Source organism: Syngnathus leptorhynchus, chromosome 2, assembly GCF_054491065.1.
Source record: "Syngnathus leptorhynchus isolate UIUO chromosome 2, UIUO_Slep, whole genome shotgun sequence".
In the NCBI taxonomy this organism is placed as follows: domain Eukaryota; kingdom Metazoa; phylum Chordata; class Actinopteri; order Syngnathiformes; family Syngnathidae; genus Syngnathus; species Syngnathus leptorhynchus.
Genome location: NC_141196.1, coordinates 9,903,127 through 9,926,076, shown reverse-complemented (window position 1 = coordinate 9,926,076; position 22,950 = coordinate 9,903,127). Strand labels below are relative to the sequence as shown.

Sequence of the window (22,950 nt, the reverse complement as noted above, 5' to 3'; positions counted from 1 at the left end):
GCTTTTGTCAAAGTTAGCGGTGGACAAGAGAAAACTGGAGAAAACTATGAAGTAGGAAAAAAAAGTTGAGTCTTCACTGCTTTAATCACAAAGTTGAAAAAAGCAAACTCCCACAGCCCTTGCTAAGCAACACAAATATAAATTAGCACACACACGTCAAACACGTCAACATGAACACAAGAGATCAGATGTCACTAACCCGCACGTGTGTGCGCTATGGATCTTCAGGGGCATAAATATTTCTGATCATTTACAGTGACTTTGCATGAGCAATTAACCTGATAAATGTAAACATTGATTTGAAGTCCCTACTGTCATGATCCGACTTTCATTTGGTTTTGATTTAGAAATAGTAAGTTTGTTTTCCTTGTGCTCCTTTTGTATGTGTCTGTCTCATGCTTATTTATCCCATCCCTTGTGCTACCCAATCAGCTCCCTCCAATCCCTTGTGTCTTGTGCAGGTGTTCGTCTTTGTCTTGGCTGTTTGTTTGTACTTAGTTTGCTGTTTCCTTTCAGTCCAAGTTGGTTCTTTGTGTCCTCGTCACATCGTCTGGTTTCTGTTTATCTTTTCCTGTTCAAATCGAGCCGTTCTTTGTAGTCTTTGTATTTTTACGTTTATACTTGTGCTTTGGGTTCCTCAACCATGCCGATGCATGACACTAACTGAAAATTCATGACCATGAAGAAGAAGCGTAGTTTAATTTATGATGAATGTGTGCAAATAACTTCTAATAATTGATATTGTGTTTTATCGAAAGAATCCATGCATAAATTCTAACAAAATTGGTTTGCAGCAAGTGTAAAATGTGAAAGGTTTTTAGTGCAGGTATATTCTCTTTCCTCGTTTGTTCAGAATAAGTGACGTCTTCATGTCAGTGTTTTCCAAACACCAAGTGATCTCGTTTCCTACGTATGTGTGTAAGGTCCTTTGTGTGTTAATGTGGGTTGTTTTTGTCATAGGCAACAAGAATAATGTGAATTAGCACAACATATTTGAGAGACCTAAATTGTGAAGATGACCATTTTCTCAACCAATTCATGACTTTGGGGCTTTTGATATATGTTCTTTTTTTCTGTCATTTTGTCAAAACACATCTGATCATGTAAGCAAGTACTATATCTAGTGCTTAAATGTGTTTACTCATTTAACAGAGCTCCTATTTGAAGAGCTTAAGGTGACAAATCAGTGGTAGCGTTTGCGAAAGCAAGCCTCCTCATTCAGTTTAATTGAAACACATTTGAAAAGGGACAGAGAAAAAAAACCTCCCTTTTCCAGTTGGTAGCTGCAGTGTGAATGTTAAAACTACTGCTGTCAACCTTGCTTTTTAGTTCTGATGGCACATCATAAATATTGATGCAGGCATAATAGGTAGAATGCGTCATGTGTTTACACTTATGTAACAGCTGAATGCATTTGGGGCCCAGGTAAGGGATGATTTGGTTGATTTTCTACTTTCACTCAAGATGGTCATACAATAGCTGCATCTTTCTACCTTCAAAGGAGTCAAACCACATAACTTGTTGTTCACGTCAGACAGTTAAATTCAGGCGAATGAAAGTCGTATGCTGACTGATGTTAAGACAGGTTTGGGAACGTGAGAATGAGGAGAAGCACTTGGTAAAACAACAAATACCTTTAATTTCTGTGTTACTGACCCCCACTATCCACCCTCCATATTTACTGAAACCTTTCCAGTGATCTGACTGAGGATATTTATTCCAAAGGGCATTCTTATGAAATTCTACCCTGCATGATTAGCTCAAAAAGTACTTCAGTTTTATATGCAATCTAGTTCTTATTTAAATCTAGAATACATAAAAGTATGTATTTTTTTTTGCAAGGAATGAGCATTTTTAAACATCAAGATTTTGTATTTTTGCTTGTCATGCTTTGACCGAGTTGCCGATGCTGCGTTTTTAGCTGTCAATGGTATTCAGAAAAAAAAATTAAATTAAAGATGAAATATTAATTAATTTTCATCCTTGTCACGCTTTTCTGATTTCTATGGTCTTAGTCTTGTCTACGTCCCGGCTTGTCACGGTCTTGGCTCAGTCTCAACTCCCTAAAGTCTCAATCTTGTCTCTGCTCTGTTTTCAGTCAAGTGAAGTCTCGGATTGAGAACAATACAAAGTAAACATGCTATCGAGGCAGCACATGATGCGTTCAACCACCTTGTAAATCACAAAACTGACTAAAAACTGAACTTGCGACAGCCTTTTGGTGGCATCTGAAACATCTTCATTTGATTGCAGGATGTCAAACAATAAATACATTCAAGCTTTCAACATGCTTCCCTGTGAATTGTGGAAATACGATGATTGTTCCGACAGCGCTATTGCCTTTTGCGGCCCCAGCTGGAGAAGACGATAAGAGAGATAACAGCTCATTTCTCAAGAGGGTGTGCATCTGTCTGTTTCCCCGCTTGTGCCTGATGCTGTTCATCCAATGGAGGTTCTCTCTTTATGTTCTTATGGGTGCCTGATAAAAGGCCAAAGAACTGCCAAGGATTACAAATCGTAGCCCGTGTTTCACCAAATATGATTTCCTATGCAACAAGCGTTCAGATTACTGTTGTGTACAATTGCTGTCAGGATATGAGGCAAACACGCCGGTGTACGCTGCACATACACATCTTTTTATTGTACTGCAGTGTCGAAAGGTAATGGCGCAATGTGTTAAGCAAAGACAACCCCAAGGTTAAACGTTTGCATTCCGGCGTGTACTCTGCAGCGTCACACTTATGCTGATGAGAACATAAGATTGCCTCCACTTTGCAATCGGCGGGGGAGTGAAGGAGATTAGAGACCTGGACTCACCTTACCTGAAGAATGTCTGTCATTTGAACGACTGACATTCAGCATGTCTGCTTCATATTTTCCTTGATTACTTCCTATCGTCACTTTCTCTGCCCCCTTAATGCCCATCATCAGACTGAAACTTGCCGGCTTCTTTGGTGCCTTTTCTTTTATATGTATTGTGCAAGACCAAATTATAGATCGGGTGAGAGCATTAGGTGGGCTTTGAATATTAAAAATACGACAAGAACAGCATTATCAGAACCAAGAGTCCAGCCTGTACCACACACAGACTTAAAGAGCAGTAGATGCACAGAAGGTAAAAGGAAGAACAAAGGAAGCTCTCACGGGCTTTTTGAGGATTTCATAATGTGCCCCTTGAATGAGGAGTGGAAGAATAAGCAAAGAGGGTTGGCAGAACACTGGAGACAACATCCCACAGAGGCGCTCTCCATCATGCAAGGACAGCTTGCTAATAGAGTTGTTTACATGCATGCAGCGACTCTATCTGTCTTTCTAGTCCTTACCACACACACAAACTCACACATACATTTGCATGCGTTGTCTCTTGACTTTGCTCCAGGATGTTAACGCTATAAATGGCTGAATGCCCATTCCACCCACTAACATTTATCAAAATCAAACCTAATACATTGGGTCACTCATGCGTGTGTATGAACAGTGTGAGTGAGATTATGTTGTGTCAGCCTTTTGCGTATGTAATGGTATATCTTTGTGTGGCGCGTAGACAGTGGGACGAGTAGGCCTGTTAATGCGGACTTGTTCACTGGATGCATTTTAAAACTGGTAATGAGTTGAGTTAGGTTAACACTGCAGGAAAATATGGCCCAGATTGGGATTTTTTGGTGACCTGCGATTTATATCTCAAATAATTTAACTTGTGTTGACAACAGTCTGCAAAATGTTGGTCCTCCAGAGGTTTTGTGAGGGTCCACTGAATCCCCATCTTGTGAGTTCCATTTTAGTTACAGTTCCACATTTTTATGCTAGAGAGCAGGAGAGACACAATATTTTATCAAGGTCGACAATCTCGTATATCAGGGTCTACAATCTAGTTGCTAAGCGAGATAGGGATTACTCGGTACCAAGGGCAAATTTCTGGTGGTGGCTATTTTTAAAACGGATAACCACAGGTGTCATCACCTCTTGTCGGCTTAGAAAAAACTCATATCTCGATCTCATTGTGTGTGACTATACAATTGCTATAGCACTGGTCGAGCCATGTTTTTATATAGAAAGTAGGACTGAAAGAAACATGCAAACAATCAAGAATCACAGTTCAGTAAAGTGGCTAGCGTGACTTTAAAAAAAATGCTGCGTCATGCCCAGTTCATCACAACATTGGAAAAAGTGTCAAGAAAAAAGGATGTGGATTTGAAGGGAGGGTTAATCGACAGCACCTAAAAGAGGCTTTGGTCATGAAAGGCAGTTTGTGTTTCAAATGGTAACTGAAGTGAACGCACTGGCTTTTGTGTGGAAGGCATCGGTGATTCCTGAGGTGACTGAGAATAACGTGCAGGACGTGAGCCGACTATCTCAACAGCATACGCAAGGGCAAATTGCAGTCGATACCAGATAATTGAACTTTTTACACCCAGTGAACAACTTTTGTGGCAGCACAAGGTGGTGTCTCACAGGAAGAAGGTCTCAAATTCAAATCATTGTCGGGTCATTCTGCGCAGGGGGTGACCCAAATTTGGACTCGTGTCAATAAACGATAGTAGTGCTTCTTGGCTCTAGCAATAAAACAGCAGTAACAGCAAGTGTGCCGTTTGTGCCGTGTATTCTTATGCCGCTGCACAAACAAGTGAATCACGGGCCTTTCGTTACAGTATCATTCTTAGACCAACCGACCACTGGATTGAGTTTAAACGTTGTTCTCGTCCTGCTTTTTGTAGCAGAGTAATAGGTACAAAAAAAGATTCAGGTATTCATTCAAACTTCAACTGTCATTGTGAGAATACTTGAGTATGCCCGATTAGTTTTGCCATATGTGAAGAAGAGTCGGCGTTTAAAAAGTGAAAGGGATCTGTGTCTATGCTACTCACCAATGGACACTACAGTTGTTTTTTTACTTTCGAATTTAGCTTGTAGCAGACTTTAGTGATGTTATGCATGCTGTGATTATGACAGTATTCAATCAACTGGTGAAAGGAGACTTTGAAGCTCTCGTCTTTCATAGACGGAATAACCTCTTCAAATAACAAAGCATATGTAGGAATGGAGAAACACATTTGCTGTATTGTGTGTTCTGTAAAGTGCTTTGTGACAGGTGTTGTAGACGCGTGATACATAAAGTTGAGTTGAGTGAGCAAAAACTGCAGCATAGTGCCAGGAGATACACTTGAATAATGGTTGTTTCTAGTGTCACAGTACGTCTGTCGCCGGTTTATATTTCATGCATGCGTATTTGGACAATTTAGCTAGTTCATCCTTGAGGCACACCACACTGGCTGCATGGTGCACCATAATGAAAAAGACATTTTCTGTGATTAATACGTATCTCCTCCAGCTTGATGTATACGCTCAATCATGACCTGAATCTATTAGAAATTATTGATTTTGTGGAGGTGAAGAAGGGAAACAAATGGCGAGAAGGAAGGTGATTGGTAAAGCGATGGCAAAAATGAAGACGGATGAAGACCAACATGGACTGACATGATCACACTAACAACCTTTCAGACTCACAAACCACACAAGCACGAGGAGAACAAGCAAACTCCACACAGGAACACCAAAGCCCTAAATCGAACCTCCAAACTTCGAACTGTGAGGCGAATGTGCTGACACTCGTATCGCCCTTCTGTGGAGAAAAGTTTGGTTGTAATGTCTGATATCAACTTTGTGACTGGTCGCTGTGGGAGTGGTTAAAGCCACTTTTGAGTGAAGGCAATATCCACTAACAACAGACTTACAATGATGAAGACACCTTTAGCTTGCAATCACCACATCAGTTTGTTTACTTTGACTCACTTTCCCGCAAGTCAGCTGAGTGGTCCCTCACCAATTAACTGTAATCACTCCCTCTGAATGTAGCGACATGCAAGTAATAATGGTGGTGAACACACTTCATTTCATGAATTTGAGTTACTCTCCTTCCACTCACGAATGTGATTGGATGAAGAAGCTTGCAATGCATACTGTGGGACATTGCAGTACAACTTTTGCATTTCACTTCTTTCTTACAAGACCTCAAATAAGGTTAACTACAGAGCAGAATACAGTTTGTGCTATGAGAGCATTTTTTTGTGAAGCTTAACTTACGTAATTATGTATTTCAGAAAAAGAAAAATTGGTTGTCAATTGATTGGTCCAAAGCAATTCTGAGTGGCCGCATCTGAGACCTGTGTCACTATTTTCTGATGTCACCCATGGTGATTTCCGGTATGTACAATATGTACAGCCACAAAGGGCGGCATTTAAAAAAAAAAGTCACGTGAAATGGTTTTCTACTGGCATCATGACATTTAAATCATTGACATTTTGTAAGACCTTTAAAAACGAATCAAAATTTTAGATAAAAAAATGTAGTACTTTCATAGTCCCATAGGATAATATAATGGAAAGGAAAGAAATGCAGTGGCCTTTCTATATATTTTTAAAAGAATACGAATGTATCAAGGAACAAATATATGGGTGATAGAGTTCTTGACTTCATCTAAAAACTAAAAACAGATTGGCGATGTCTTTTTTTTCCCCATTTGTTTCCTAGCCACATCATTTGATAATTTGATACGACACCATCCATCAGAGCAAGTATTTATCGTATATCCTCAATTTGGACTGCTATGCCCATGAGTCGAAAGCTTAGACCATTCATAGTCCCGAGGCAGAAAATGTTCAACATATGTTTCATTCCAAATGACATCTTGGTGGCCAACGAATCTCGTCCAAAATGATATTTCCCTTTGCACATAGACTCTTACATTAAATATATGAGTTTACATTCCAATAAAATTTTCAGCAACACATTCAAAGCAATGACTGCAGGTCCTCTCCACTTCTTCTTCAGCTGTCCATCAAACCTCTGATGGAACAATAACAGCATAAATGGACAAACCTGACAGGACCCCCGGAGACTAAAACTGACTTGAACAAAAGTTATTGTTAAACTGATCCTAGAACATTAAAATGAAATTAGATTCGTATTGCTGTAGCTGAAAGTCAGGTCAAGTACTATTATCTACTTTGAGGCATTCCACTCGAAACGTAAATATTTAAAGTTAAAATCCCAATGATCATCGTCACACACATCTGGGTGTGGTGAAATTTGTCCGCTGCATTTAACCCATCCCCGTGTGAGTTTTGATCCATCCCCTGGGGGAGAAGGGAGCGGTGCCGCACTCGGGAATCATTTGGTGATCTAACCCCCAAATTCCAATCCTTAATGCCGAGTGCCAAGCAGGGAGGCAATGGGTCCCATTTTTATAGTCTTTGGTATGACCTGGCCGGGGTTTGAACCCACAACCTTCCAGTCTCAGGGTGGACACTCTACCACTTTGATTGATAGTCAATGATTACGATAGTATATGTTGTCTAACAATGGGCACATTACAAATGATTCAAGTGTCAAGCAGCAAAGCGGCTCCATGCATATATTATGCGTAGGTTGTGATATGATGTGAATTCAAAATTCAATCTTGCAGCCATGTTGGTACACAAACACGTTGGTCCAATCACCAGAAAGGTCAGGTTTCACATTTCTCTCCCTAATCAAAACACTCGTCTGGAGGAATGCTGCATTTTTGAAGCAGGTATACACTATGCGACGCAAACTTCAAATTAGATTTTACGGTATTTTTAGGTCAAGACTGTTGTCTTGATTTCAGCTTTGCATAGCCCAGCTCCTAAAAGAGTCATGGCATTGAGCCAGTTACTTTTGAAGTCAACTAAGTGTTATATTTTGTGATTTATTTCATCTGAAGGTTGCAATGAATACTTTCTTCTACTTCTTACTTTTTTTGTGGAGTGGATAAAAGTGGATAAAAAGTGCTGAAATAATTTCATCAATTTCAGTGAAATTGGCTTTTATGGCATAAATTATATGGTTGCATTTTAAGAGCTAGATTGAACTTTTTGGCAGATCTCGTAATTGAAATAAGGCTAGCAAAACACCCCAGTCTCTGGCTTGTTGCAATCTAAGAAAAAGGCTGTTTCCATTCATGTCATTGTATGATATAATCACCAACAGTATTATCAGTGGTAGAGTGACAATATCACGTAATGGGACTTTACGTTTTATGTGACGATGACAAACAGATGGTCTGCTCTGGTCTTTTTGAACACGGCCTTTGTAAAGCAATTGAATTTGTTCTTTGGATAAAATCCTGGAAGATTCCACTCTCTGTGTCCTTTCCCTTTGTGGTCGGTCGCCAGTGTCAAAATTGTGAGGCTATGCCGCTTCCCAATGTTGGAGAAGCTTTTGACCGTAAAAAAAGCAAAAAGTCCAGAGTCACTTCCCTCTACTCCCATGTCATCATCATTCTTAATGAGGCTAACAATAGCAAAGTCTCGAAGACCTTGTAATCTTTTATTGCCATTTTAGAAGTGCCTGTGCTTCAAATCTTTGGGTTCAGTATTTCGGCCTTTTAATACATACACCCGGGTTGCTTAATAAAGTATTCAGTAAATTCACATTGAATATTCATTGAAACAGACAAGCAATTATGTCGCAATGCTCTTTCTGCCTCCTCTGTTCTCCTGGTGTGTAAGTACCAGCATAAGGAGACCAGTTATGTCTCTGTCACATCATCTATCATACAGCCCAGTATGACCAATTGCAATGACAAGATGAATATGCTCGATGTCACTTGACGAAACCAGTGAGAACTGTTCACCCTGTTTAATTGGTTACGCCTCTCAGGATGGATACTAATTACTGCCAAGTCATACCCGAAAATCTTGGAAACGCAAAGCCTAAACGAGTAGGTTTTATCTGGCAACCCACAATGGAAACAACCCCCCCGCTCCAGGATCAGATATGGCACAGTCCGGCTTTGAGGCATTTGTTTGAATTTTTGCCCATGCAGTCCCGGTAGAAATGCTTACCCTGTCTCGCAATGCAAGTCCGACCCTACATTTGTAAAACGCACAATATTGTCGTCCATGAAACAGAAAGTAGCAATGTTGTATCTTTTTGCTAAGTGCCATTCTACAAATTGTTGTGCATAATTTGATGCCTAATCTATTCCACGTGCTGGATGCAACTATAACTAAATTGTAGTTTTTGTAGGTGTAAACAAGAATAAAGTATTTTTGTTAATGTCACAATGTAATAAACTAGAGAAATAAATGTTCACCAGTGAGACCAGAAGGCTGCAGTCAGAACCGGCCCTGAGGGCAATTCTAATAAGCACAGTGTAATAAAAAAAAATGAGTGTGGTACACGTGGAGCTCAGCCCACGTACCCTGAAGGCTTGCCCTGCCCTTTTCCAGAGCCTGCCTCTTGCCGTTACAAGACTCTTGGCTCTTCCCTTCACTAGCTCTCTCTGGTTGCCACGGGGACACTTTCTTCTCTCTTGGTCTCCAGCTGACCTGCTGCTTAAGTCAAAAGTGCAGAATCATACACCTTTCATTAATGTCAGTGTTAATACTGTCGCAAACCCCGTACATTGACTTTATCCCATGTAAGGCCGCATTTCTATTATGATGCTTGCAAAACTAGATGTTTGAATATTCTATCTAATCTCGTTAATATGCGGCCTGCATATTCTTGTCCAATAATAGAGAAGTATATGGAGTGGAGACCACCTTACATTTAACATGCATCTTCTCGAAGGAAGCCGGAAACCATCAAAGCAGATTTATGGTAAGATGAGGACTTGATCTCTGTGTGACACTAGCCAATCATAGTTGTGACACATGTGAAGATGAGCCCATCAGTTGATAATAGGCAATGGACAGTGAGTCCCACACAATGATTGAGAGAGAGAATGGCTGCTCAGCTGGGTGTTAGAATCTTGTTGGACAGAAGCCAGAGTAGCCAGACAAAACCAACATTGGAAGCCCACATCTTCTGCCTTCTTTCTTTCTTCACCTCACACGCCGGTCATAAATTATACTCAGAGTTAGTCAGTTTGTCTTTACTGTAACTTAAGTTTCCTTCTAAGTTCTTGCCTTGGACCCCTAAATTTAATTTGTTTTGTTAACTGCCAAAAGAAGAAAGGAAACAGTTCTGAGGGTGAAAATGTGTAACTACTTGACAAATAATGCACAAAGGTCATGGGAAACATGCACAAGGTCCTTGTAAAATTTGATTCTGCTGTGAACTGGGCGATCAGTCCAGTCATTTTCATTTCTACGCAGTTTTGAAGTTTAGCTGGCGTTCCCTGGGGTCATTTGCACAGAGGTGGCTGAGCCGGCAGATATTGGCTGTTATCCTGGATCTCTCTGCAGTTTGAAGTAATTGGCAGTGTGAAATCTCACTTCTCATTTAGAAGCGTCAGGGTCTGTGCTCAACATAAAAAGAACATCTTTTGCCAAGGAGAGAGACGGGAGGTGGTGCGCTGACATTGATCGACTGTTGCATTACTAACTTCAGGAGATGCGTTTCTGACATCCTATGGGCCTATAATTGAATCCTATTCTAGCTTTGACAATTGTAAAGATACATTAAAGGGATGGTCCAGAAAGGTTACCCAATGTGCAGGAAAAGTGTCATTAGGGTAGCCACAGAGTCTAATGTTGTTTTCTTAAACCAAGAAATCAGGAGACGGGAATCATGGAAGCGAGATAAAAAGCCTTGACCTTAATCCCATGGACAACAAACAGTATCAGTCCAAGATAGGCAAAGCTGGAAAGTTTTTTGTGGGGTTGACAGGCTGACACAACATTTCACTGAGGGGTGTTTCATGAATCATATCCAGAAACATTCCCAACATACTCATTTGACAAACAGGATCATGTCTGAAGCCCGGTTCACACGGCAGGATTATTAGCCCAATTTTGAATGACTGTTTGAACGCAGCTTTAGTGCAATATTGTTTTTGCAGTTTCTCATTGAAGTATTTTAAAGTGAAAAACCGATTGTACGTAGGACTGTTTGTCATGCCCTGTGTGTGAGGGATAATTTTACACAATGGGCTGGTCATCGATTTCAGAGCGGAAATAGAAAATCAGATACACTCACACCTATGAGCAACTTAAAGTCTTCTGAATTGATCCCGACATTCATGTTTTTGAAATGTGGAAAGAAAATGAGAAAACTTGTGCTAGCTTGTTGCCAACACCCAAACACCATTAAAAAAAAAGAGATGGGTTTGAACCCAGAACATCTGACTGTTGCATACTGTAGTTGTGTCTTGCACTTAGTGAGAATTGATTTTCTGGTGCACTGACTGTGGTTGGCACAGGGTTTGAAGATATCGTATTTATCAGATCATCAGCACCAGAATACTTACACAAAAGATCAGGATGAATCAACATTTACCGATTGAAAATAAACCTAACCTTTAATCCTCCTCAAGGGTGGATTCATTTCAGGGCTATTGCATTATATTGCATTAGTTGTAGCGCGATTCTCACAGTCAAGAGTGGAGTTACGTCGTTCGGGGTTGGAAACCAGGCCATTATAAGAGTCCCGTTTAGGGTAACGTAAAGTACAACCGGATGCATGAAGAGAATTATTCATGGCTCGTGATGCACGGATCATGCAGTAAGGGCAATAGAAGTGCACACCTACTGTATTTCTTCCGAAAATGTGTCGAATAACTCCACGCACCTTTTCACTTGATTGAACAAGTCGTCTCTCCCGCTGTTTATTCATTCAGTTCCGTGGCGTCTCCTGCTGAGAGCGTGACTTTGTTCCTGTCACCTCTGTCCCATTTTATGATGGTGTCTGCCGTAGTACCTTTCACATCTGCACACAAGGGCTTTTCAACTGCTCACTCTGACATACACAATGAGCATAAGCAGAACCCTCTTTGCATCCACATATTTCAGATTGGACTATGCATGACTAAACTTTGAACATCACAGAACTAACGCGACTACCCATGGGGAGCTGAAATAAATACGTAGCCTATACTGAGTTAAAATCAGTCACCATGTAGAGATTGGTGTGATGATATTGAGAGGTGGCCGAGCGAACTGTATGACTTATGGGAATCCAAAACAACTTTTTCAAATGCAATACATTTTATTGTAAGTCTTATTGTATCTGCTAATGATCTCATCAGTCACGGTTTTCTTCTACTCCTCTTGGGATTCTTAGTACAAAAGGCGAGTTAACTGAGAAACGGCTTTGAGTGTTGATGATGACCCGCCTCTCTCTCTCGCAGGAACTCATCAACCACTCACTTGTACTTGAGAAGGAAGTTGAAGAAGTTCATTGCATGGTTACGCAGTCTGTTATCCTTTCTTCATTTCCGGCTACACGGTTTGTTATGCTATCTTCATTTCAAACTGTGTCATGCAAAAATATTAGGATATCCATCAAAGGAATATCTTTCTCCAGATAAGAAAAACTACTTTACTGGCACTCAATTAACAATCACTGACCCAGAAGTCTTCAGACTACAAGAAAACGTCTTGACTTTAAACTTAGCGTACACCCTGTAGGTTTTGTGAGTGACAAGTACATTAAACTCATAGCCGTCAAACAACAGGCAGCTGTCATGTAAGCGAGCCGCTTGAGACCTCTCGGGGGAGTTCTTTCTCCAAACTCCCACTGCTGTGGTTCAGCCAGTGGCTACTTTCCAGTCGACGAAACAAGCGTCTAAAACAGCTCAGGGGGCATCAATATTTAACCAAGCAGCTTGGTGAACGAAAGGAGGCTGCTCTGTTTTGTGCCACCCAAGGGGCGCCACTCACTCACTAGCAGACTAATTGCTTTATGTGCATATGCAGAGGTAACCTTTGCACATTATTCCCTTGGATGGAAAGGATGCATGTGCCCAGGCTAGCCGCTCTAACTGTCAGGGGGAGGTATGCATTGTTTTGGTCTTTTCGTTGGAATTCAGAGTAGGACCTTGTTATGCAACCTGTTCTCGTTGTTTTAAAAGCACGCCTGTATTAATTTCGAGCTCAAAGTGCATTGCCGCAATGTTTACTTTTCAAATGGAAATGAACATGCCAAATGATTTGTCATGCAAGCAATCTTGTGTGTTTGACATACCTAAAGATGAGATCGTCACCGACATCTTACGCATTTGCTTTCTTGTTTATTTCTTTGGTCCACTCGCTCGCCGTGATCCCTTTGGCGCTCTTCCACCACCACAAGATTGCTGTTTGCTCACCTACCGCGCTCCACCTGCATACCCGCCAGCGAGCCATTCATTCTCTCTCCGAGCTATCATTACTTCTTCACCTGGTCGTCATACACCCGTTGCTGGGTTAAATAAAGAAATGCTTTCAGGGATATTCAGAGCTCTGCTAGTGTTAACCTAAGACAGAGAATTATTGCATGACTTTAAAAAAAACATATAATTGTTATTGATCCGACTTGCTTGTTTTGAGTAGTTTCTCTTTGCGTAGGTTTAAGAGTTGACGCAGCACAGAAAAATGTATCGAGACACTTTTTTTTGCAAGTCATTCTCTAGGGATGTAAGGTAAAATAACTTATTTTTGCAAAAACCGAGGTCCAGGAAGTCATGCTTGTGTTTGATGCACGCTCATCTGCACAGAACCTTTACTTAAACTACACACAAAACATTATTCATTTTCAATTTGTGAAGGTATAATGATCACAAGGCCTAATATTTTGTATCGTGTATCTTCATATGAGCATTCTGGCCGCTACCTTAGCCTTGTCTAAAATCACTCAAACCGCTCTTGAGGATTTTGCATTCACCTTCAGAAGAACGGTAAAGCATATCTGCATCTTGAACCTTTTTTTAACTATTCACTTCTATAATGACAAAGAACCGCTAGAGCTCTAAAAACCTTGGTTGACTTTATAATCCAAGGAGAAATGAGGTGGTGAAAGAAGAGGAGTCTGTTTCTAGCAGCACAAAGGCAGAATGGCAATATACATTGTTTATACATCACAGAGCACATATTTGAAGAACAGTGCTTACTGAACTGCACTTCAATCTCAGAGCAAATCAGAGGTCATATGCAGAGATGATACTTTTAGTTTTAACCTTAAAGCTTCTCCAACTTAAAAAAAAATGTCGTGACCGACCTAAATCCTGCATGGCGTGGGGCGTAACTGTGCTGAGGCAAGTTTGACTCGATGTTAGTCATTCTGCAGATGAGGAGGAGGTTTGTGCCACACGGGGAGTGGTCACAGCCAACTTTTATTATGGCCAATTAAAAAAACGTAGATTTCCTTACAGCTCACCAGTCATGATGTCATGAAGTGGGCATTGTCCCCCAGCCTTGATTGTGTGCCCCTCCCTATAAGTCTTCCGGTCTGTAGGATAATTAAAAAAAATAGATGGCAACCATTCAGAGGGTTTTATACACTGTTAGACAAGATCTAAGCAAGTCTAAGGATGAGATCAATTTACTGTTATTAAATCGTTACTCAAGATCGATAAACATTTGCGCCTCAGCGCAACGCTACAACTCAATTACATATTGCTGTATTTTATGTTTTCTTTCCTCTGGATCCACCTCTTCCGTTCTTCTGTGTGAAACCATTAACAGACACCCACCCTCTTGCAACTCTGTGTTCTCTCTGTCCAACTAAAATGTTTCATACGATGTTGCGGCATGCAGACCTGAGGCAATAGCACTTAATATGTCATTGTTCCAAAATCTCACATTTATGTATCTTTGCTTTCTGACTGAGTGTGCACTTAACGCCTGCTGGATGTGCTATTAATCAGGAGATTGGTGCTGTTAAAATTTGCTTTCAGCTCGACAGCTACTTTATTATATTTAATTGGCTGAAATCTGCAAGTGATTGATGTAAATGTCTGGATTGTGTCCCGATAAAGGTACTAATGGGTTGCTCCTTTTATCGTCATCATAAGGAGGTAAGGAAAATGTCCCGCTTGATTGACATGTTTAATCACAAATGTGTCTTCATAGTAGGCCATCAAACAAACATCGAGCCACAGTAGAAGACCAGAATTAACTCAATGTATATTCTTACGTGAAGACATTGCGATCAAATAATCCGGTTCCCGAGTGATTTATTAAGTCCGACGTTTCTTCCCATTCAGTGACTAAAACATGTTCAAGCATGCAACCTTGCTACAGGGTTTGTGAAACCAGCTCAAACTGAGCTGCTCATTGTCTGTGATCTTGTTCTCTTGAGGTCTTAATGTTCACCACAGATTTTTCTGACGCTAAAAGCGGCGTAACACATCATTAGTAGTTAAAGAAATAAATCCTTCAGTGCTCCTCAACTCTTTCAGCCTCAAATACATATAGTAATTAAAAAGAGGAAGAAACCTTTGTGTTTATTAAAATAAGTGTACAGCATATCATCACTTGACACATCTGCATTATTGGTGACAATTTTTTGTAATGATTTTAGGGAAGTACTTGGTTGACATTCTCATTTCGGTAGAAACCTCACAAAAAGCCAAAAAGAACAACAGACCAATCCATGTGAGGCATCAAGGTTCCTCGCATTATTCAAATATCTTGAAAGATGTATTTCTCCAAAATGTTTACTAAATCTCCAATTTTCATATCTGGCTTTAGTGAAATGAGTAGTTTCGAAGTATTTGTGTTTTCATTTAACAAAAGTGGCATATTACAATTGATGAGCACATATATGAAAATGATTAGAAGACACACCCGTGCAGCAATAACATCAGAACTAGCAAGCCAGCCAAAAGTAATAATAATTTATCAAGTGCCTTTGTAATTCTTGTTTTGGATTTTACTTTTTATGTTCCAGAGCGTGGCAAGCTGAGCAATGACTGTAAACAGCATTGACCCCCATCCCGCCCCTCTGCAAGCAAACTCTATCAGCCAATAATTCTCCTTTAAATGGAGAGGAAAGCATCTGACACTGGGCACCATTATCAGAGAAACCATTTTCTTTGGGTGGCCAATTGAAAGACGCACAAGAGTGGCAGCTTGCCAGAGGAGGATAAGGTGCATTCTTCTCTTCTGTTCCTTTAACGTTTTAAAATAGATGACCTTCTCTTTGTTTGTTGTTGTTTTTTTCCTCCTCTTAAGACTTTTATTGGCATTTGATCTGCTGCTGAGTTGTTTTGTGGTTCAACAAGCTTGAGTGGGCATCTTCACTTTTCCCAGAATGGAATGACTAATATGAGAATTGGATTGAACACAATGGCAGCTGTATGTTGGTATTCCTCCTTGTGTCGCCACATAGTAACATTAAATGTAATGGAAATAATCTGGAGACTGCTACTCCCTGCTGGCTTTGAGGTTCAAACATAAAAATAAATAAATATTTCAAGATTCAAGAGTTTCTATTTGCCGTGTTTGAGCGTGCCAAACAAGGAATTTGACTTTGGTACATCACAGCCTCTGTTCAACATTTAGGTGACTAACAACACTCAGGATGTGAAAAATGACAAATATTCCCAAACATTTGATTATGTGAAAGAGGCAGTGTAGGTTAGGCATAAAAACAATGCTGCCTGCAGGGTTAGTATGAGCGACCACGCTTCAGGTGACATAGTATTTATTGATCTGCAGCCAAGTTGGAGATAAGTGGGACATGACTGAACCTTACGTGATGAGGCATTTCAATTGTGACAGATAGATGCAATCCAATCTGAGTCCATATTTTCTACTTTTTTTAAAAGAAAAATCTTGTGGTGTCAACAAGAAATCCAGAAAGATATGTGGAAAGAGGGAGCCAATGCAGCCTTTAGCGAGAATGACTGCATCATGGTGCCTAAAGGTCCACCGAGTGTGTCTGTGTCAGTGCATGCCTTCATGTGAGCATGATAATATAATTATTATTTATTATAACAATAATAATAATGTTATATTATTTGTTAATATAACAAAGTTGTTACATTTGTTTACGACATATTGAATACAAGCTGAGCATTATTCTTCAGCCACCACGGAGGTTGTTTTTTTCTGTTGCTGTTGGTCATTATTGTGTAGAGTTACCTCGACCTGTTAACACAGCAAGGGGGTTGTGTTAAAGAAACATTTGTCATGACCTCCTAGAATTCACACATAATTGCGCCACAACTTCTACTCACCTAAGTGTCTGTCAATCATTGAGGAAAGTGATGTTGCAGGGAAGGAAGTACCCAGGCTGACTCCATTTGAAGTTCATCTGAAAAGACATGAATGATCTGTAATCATGTCTTATTCAATTTATTCGTTTTTGGTGCTGACCTATTTAGTTTCACCTAAAAATTAAAGGAGACTTTTTTCCAATTTAAAACGGCATGTTCTGTGGCATTCAGTAAAAAATGTACCAAGTATAAAGACTAACATTAAACATCGGATCCACTTGTAAACGATTTTATGCAAAAGAGCTTCTGCTGTTGGGTTAATGGATTTTCGTTACCATGACGACTAGGGACAAAATAAGGGTGCTACGATCAGGCGGGTGGCTGCTCGCGCTCAAGAAGCCCAGAATCTCGAGAGAAACGCAAGTCCCTACAAAGAGAGACATATTCCTGCGGTGAAGCATCAAATCATTGCCAACCAGAATCTTTGAGTGCAGATCCCTGCATGTGGCAACAGACAAATTCCCAAATGCAATTTTCCTTCTGACCCCACACCAACAACAATAAAAACAGAAAGCAGCTCATACAGAACAGCAACAAAGGTTAAACAGATGTAATTGGAAAACTTTCTACTTCATGTCAAGGCGTATAAGGGTGTTTTTGATGGCTGCATATAAAATGTTACGTAACATATTTGGCTATTCATCATGAACAAATCATGCTAGCAATGTAGTAGTTCATTTTATATGCCAACATGCCTGCGCGTTGGTGAGGCGGGGGCGTGTCTTTGAGCAGAGACGCAAAAGTGAAGCTTCCTTCAAAAGTTGCTTGAAGTCTGTTACCTTTTATTTTTAGACTTTTGGATGAAAGATTAAAACATCTTCAAGAAACAAGAGAAGTACAGTTGCCTTGATTGAACCTTTCCATAATACGTGAAAATCATCACTCTTGATTTATAATCAAAACATTGAAGCTGATTTGACTCCTGACTCGAGGCATGTTTTGGCCACTTCAGCTTTATAATGGCCAAAATAGCCCAAACCTCCCATAATCAAACAAAATGAAGACATCATATCTAGATGTGGATGCGACCATACCTGTTGCTATTGAATTAGACTTCATTTGCCTCCAGTCCTATTCATACCAAAAAACTATTCTTTGTAATCTGTGGTTCATGACAGACTATTCCATATGATTAGCTTGCGGTGTTGTGGGTCCTCCCCAACTCACTTGACAGCAATTGCGACCCAGCTGGAATTGTGCCACATCATTTGCTTTGCAAATGATCTGCATATTGAATATCATTTAGTTGATGCCTCCATGGAAAGGTCAGAATTAGTTTTTGAAATGCTGCAAAGCACTGAGAGTTTAATACTTCTGGATGGCAAATAAGGGGAATATATGTGTTTGGGGCACAATGCACAATGTTTATTTTTATTTAAAGGTGGTGATAAGTAGTCACCCTAGGACAGATGAAGCAAGGTTTTGTTATTCATTTTTAGTTATGCTCCCATGGCTAACAAAATCTCCCTGCCTGGATTGTTGGCAGATAAATGCAACGGTGCATATCTGAAATGTAAATATGCTGACTCAATTGTTAAATTGTAGCAAATGGTGAACTAAAAGTTACGTGTTTAAGACAAAGGAATGCGTCACAGATCACACACTTTGCATGCAAAGTAGGTGTCGAATCTATCTCATGTTACCCTGTGCTCTGTTTCCCTTGCGGTGACAAGCGCTTGCGTGCCTGTGCACATGTGCCTTCAGTTTGACTCTGCGTGTGTGCACCATACATATCACCACCACCTAAGAACACATTCGCAAAACACATCACTGAAGAACATTTGGCTGGTGATGTTTGACAAGCCTTGACAAAGTGCAGCTTGGGTCAACTCTGTGTTCTAATACCCTAATATGCTGTATTTTTCACAAGTCACACTGACTAGACTCCCTTGAGGACAAAAAGCAGGGGGTCAACGTCAAGATTGTATATGTGTGTGCGTGCGTGCGTGCGTGCAGGAGCAACGGCACCAGTGAGGCTCAAAGTCAGACATTTTGGATATGTTCCAAGCTGATGCAGTGAGGAAGCACTGCTTCTTCCCCCCACGGGCCTGGTTGACATTTAAATTGTCCATGCTGGTGACCAATGCATAAGGAAAAGGTGCTCCATCTATTACAGCCAAGGTCAGGGCTCTGCAGCATAGTTTGCCTTGATGTCAAATGTTTAGTGATAGCTTGTATAACTCATACCATGTCCTAAATGACACTTATTTTTATTGAACTACACCATTAATTCACCCCCGTCCACAGAATAGATTATCCAGATGCCAGTGCCATAACTTTTAACAGTTTTCGTGTTTCCCTGCTAAATATTCAAGGGTCAATGTTTAATGATAAGCTGTCCGTCAATGTGAAGCAGTGGCACTGCATCAGCCCTGACTGTAAACACCCGTGACCTAAAAGCACCCTTGCAAAGATACACGAGCAAACACAGAAAGACTTACTAAAGATTTTAAAGTCATTCTGTTAGCTAACTAATCCCACTAGAACTTCACACACCAACTCGGACCCCAATTGTCCTTTGCCTCTCTCAATTTCTCATGTTCACATTCATTCTCATTCCACTCGAGAATCCCTTGTTAGAGCTTGCCATTGCTGATCACATTCTCTGTCAGTCACTTTTGGTTATCATGCTAACGTAATCCCCCAAGCACCCATCCAGAAATAGAAACGTCGATGCAACTTTATCCCATATGCCACAAACCTCCATCCTTCCATCCGTTTTCTATACTATTCATTTTTCAGGTTTTTATGTGACAAAACATATTTCTATGTCCTTCTGCTGCAGATGGCGCTGCATACAAAACTGTTTGTCCCCTATTTTTGAAGGGCAGTTCGCAGCATGCGAGCAGACAGATGGAGAAGCGGGGAGGTTAAGATGCTGGGTGAATCTAACAGCGTCTCCCCACGTGATCCGTGACAACGCGGCAGACAGCGAGAGATCGATACCTCGAGGTGACCTCACCATAAAACACCAGCTGTTCACTCGTTCATCTTATGTTGGACCCACCTGTTGACACTGATGCTTACGCAGCACCGAGCAAATCTCAAGAACACACCCACCTTATTCCTAGCTCAACACTGTAAATAATGTCAGGAAAAGAATGGGAAACAGATAGACCGAGCAGACAAAGACAATCGATTGTTAAAAACGGATTTGAGTTTGTGGGTAGCTCTGGTGGACCATGGGAGTATTTACTGAGGAGAGAGACAGAGTGAGGTTGTGAAATGCCGGAGAGCTGCAAGCCGATATCCGTCACAGTGGCATTAATGATATTCTCTATTCATTAGAGTGAACCCTGGGGACCTCTGTTATTAGACACGTCCCAATTAAGGCCCGCGGTGAGCTAATGCTTCTGGCCTGGGTCGGGGGCAGTATGACGAATGAGGAAACCTGGCAGGTTACATCACTGACTTCATCTACTCCCTTTTTGGGAAAGGCGCGACACCGCAGATGGAAGAGAGAACAAACCAGCAAGGTATGACATAGCACTTACAGTGGAACAAATTGTGTACTGTGGACCGACTCCTCTAAACATTTCCAGTAAACTAATCCCAACTAACCAAGTTAATGTCTGCATCAATAGTCTTGCCCAACGATGAGCATTATACAATAAATTGATTTCTGTAGGCGTAAAAAGCAGGATGACAGCAGATAATATTGAATAATTTTCAAGAATAATTCATTTTAAGCTCTACAGTTTGATCCCGAAACTTATTTTCATGTATTTTATGCTAAAATCCAAGTAATTATTTAATCAGTGTTCCATAACAGACTGCGTATGTCCTTTGTCTGATGGACATGCGAGCAACTTGTTTCATCCCACCCTATACACTAATGTATGCGTCCACTTAATAGATTTCCAGTCGCTGGTCAAAGAAAGGCACTCTTAGAAAAGTTACTGTCCCGTGAAAGACAATGCCATCTTATATTGCTCATATTTATGACAATGTAAGGACGCAGTGGAAGTGAAGGGGAGCTGAAGTACTGGGAGGGTAATATTTCACCTTTATGTTTTTGTGAAGCGGTTCCAAAGATGGAGGAATATTGGCAGATGAAGGCAGATTTACAGTCAGTCTTCCAGCCGGAATATGAACTTTTTCAAGAGCATGTTGCGTAGCCGAGTCTGTCTGTCTGTTGGACTTTTAAAGCAATCCTTTTTTTATTTGAGGAGCTGAACAAGCGGTCCATTTCAAATGAATTCTGACCAGTGTTTGAAGAAACTATTGATCTTCTTATATAACATTATAATACTCATTGAGCTGGTTTTTGAGTTGTTTGTTCAGGATTTTTGTCTGAAAACAGACACTGATTAAAAAAAAGTGTCGGTATTTATGCAAATGATAGCATATTTAGCCATTTTCCTTTCAACCTGTGAAAGTTGATCATTATGTTGCCATGTAAATGTGCATATAGAAGGATTATTAGGTTGTGCCAATGGCTAGAGGAGTGAAGGTTATTTTATTGCAAGGTTTATTTCATTTGCATCTCCTAAAAGACAAGTTTGTCATCGGCAGGCAGAAACATAAATCACTATGGTCCTTCTTGGCTTCTTCTTCTTGTGAAGAGTTGCTGTTCAAGTGATCGAGATCAGGCAAGCTCATGTTTGTTATGGCGGCAAATCAGATAAATCAATGAATCCGCACTTCCACCACCATCTGTTCCCCTTTTGTACCTTTGCTTGATTAAACGAATTGAGCGGCCTGTCGCCAGGATGACCCCACTCTGCGGGAGCCCATCTGTGTGTCACAAAGCTGATTGGCGATGTCATCAGAGAGCAGTTGCAATGGTTACGAGACACAATTGACACACTGTCAGTTGTAGAAAATAATGTCGATGTTTTATGAGTACCTTCCTCCATCTCCTCTGTCTCTTCAAGACGAGATGTTGCAGAAAAATCGACATTTCTCAGAGTTCACTGCAACCAAGAGATGATTAGGTGCTTTTACGTCCAATCAAAAGCAGCTAATGAGCCGGGAATTTTATATTTAGAAGCTAGCGTTCCTTAATTTATGATTTCCCAGCTCACTACATAAATACTAGTATTGGCTCGAAAATAAATAAGAAGTAGGCCAGCGCACATTCAACTGTCTACACCCTCAAAAAATGATGCTACTATAGGACCAAAGCTGCAATTAGTCTCAGGGAATAATTATCTGAAGGCAGAGATTTAAAAAAAATGACCATTGTATGTGCAAATATCTGACTGGATGATATTGCTCTCTGTTTGCAATGGGTAGTTTAACAATTGTGGACATTTGAGTGTATAAAATAAGCAGCACCGGAAAAAAAAACACTGTAAAAAAGGAATTTAATCAAGATCAAATCAAACTAAGATGCTTACTTCCTGTATAGCATCCTTATATGACCATGGACAGTGGACATTACTGCTCTTGTGGTCGTTCAAACGACGCGCCAAAGAAACTTTTCTTTTCTTATCTATTACAAATGATGTAGTGCCAGATTGGCAAGACAAACATAAGCACCGAGGTCCATTGATGACTTCAATTCAAATTTTTGCTCCATGAAATTGTCTATTTGTTCCCAAAACGCGTTCCCTTGGTTTGACCTGGTGGAATGTAAATAATTCGAAACCCAGATTTTCCAAAAGACACAAAACAAAAACATGACATACACCTGTTTTGAGGTGTGCCAAATACCAACATTTACTATCAGCACGTTTGATAATGGAGGTTTTACAGAATGAAGAAACGTGAGCCTGTTCACAATTACACTCCTGCAATTGAGTCAATGCTTTGTTAACCCATTTGATCGTTTTTAGGAACTACTTTCCCAGTTGTTAAATAATACCTTTCCACTTCGACTTCAATGAAACACAATTGAACACTTTTTTTCTACAAAAGCACCACTCATCTGTAAATAATGTTTACATGCAAACACACTGAATTAACGGTTTATTAACACATTTGGCACAATTTTCACTCATTTAGCTCTTTTGTTAATTGCTCCCATTGATTCTGTCAGGTAAATTGCACCCCACAGCCCTCG

At 40.4% G+C, this 22,950-nt stretch overlaps 1 protein-coding gene across 1 annotated transcript in view; it reads left to right on the top strand.

Annotated features, from left to right (window-relative positions):
* Positions 1-22,950, top strand: part of LOC147060657 (uncharacterized) — a 110,374-nt gene that overhangs the window by 77,756 nt on the left and 9,668 nt on the right. Inside the window, exons 6-7 of the mRNA XM_085905461.1 lie at positions 19,770-19,895; positions 20,232-20,419. The gene's annotated coding sequence lies outside the window, so the exon portion shown is untranslated. The remainder of the gene's footprint in view (positions 1-19,769; positions 19,896-20,231; positions 20,420-22,950) is intronic.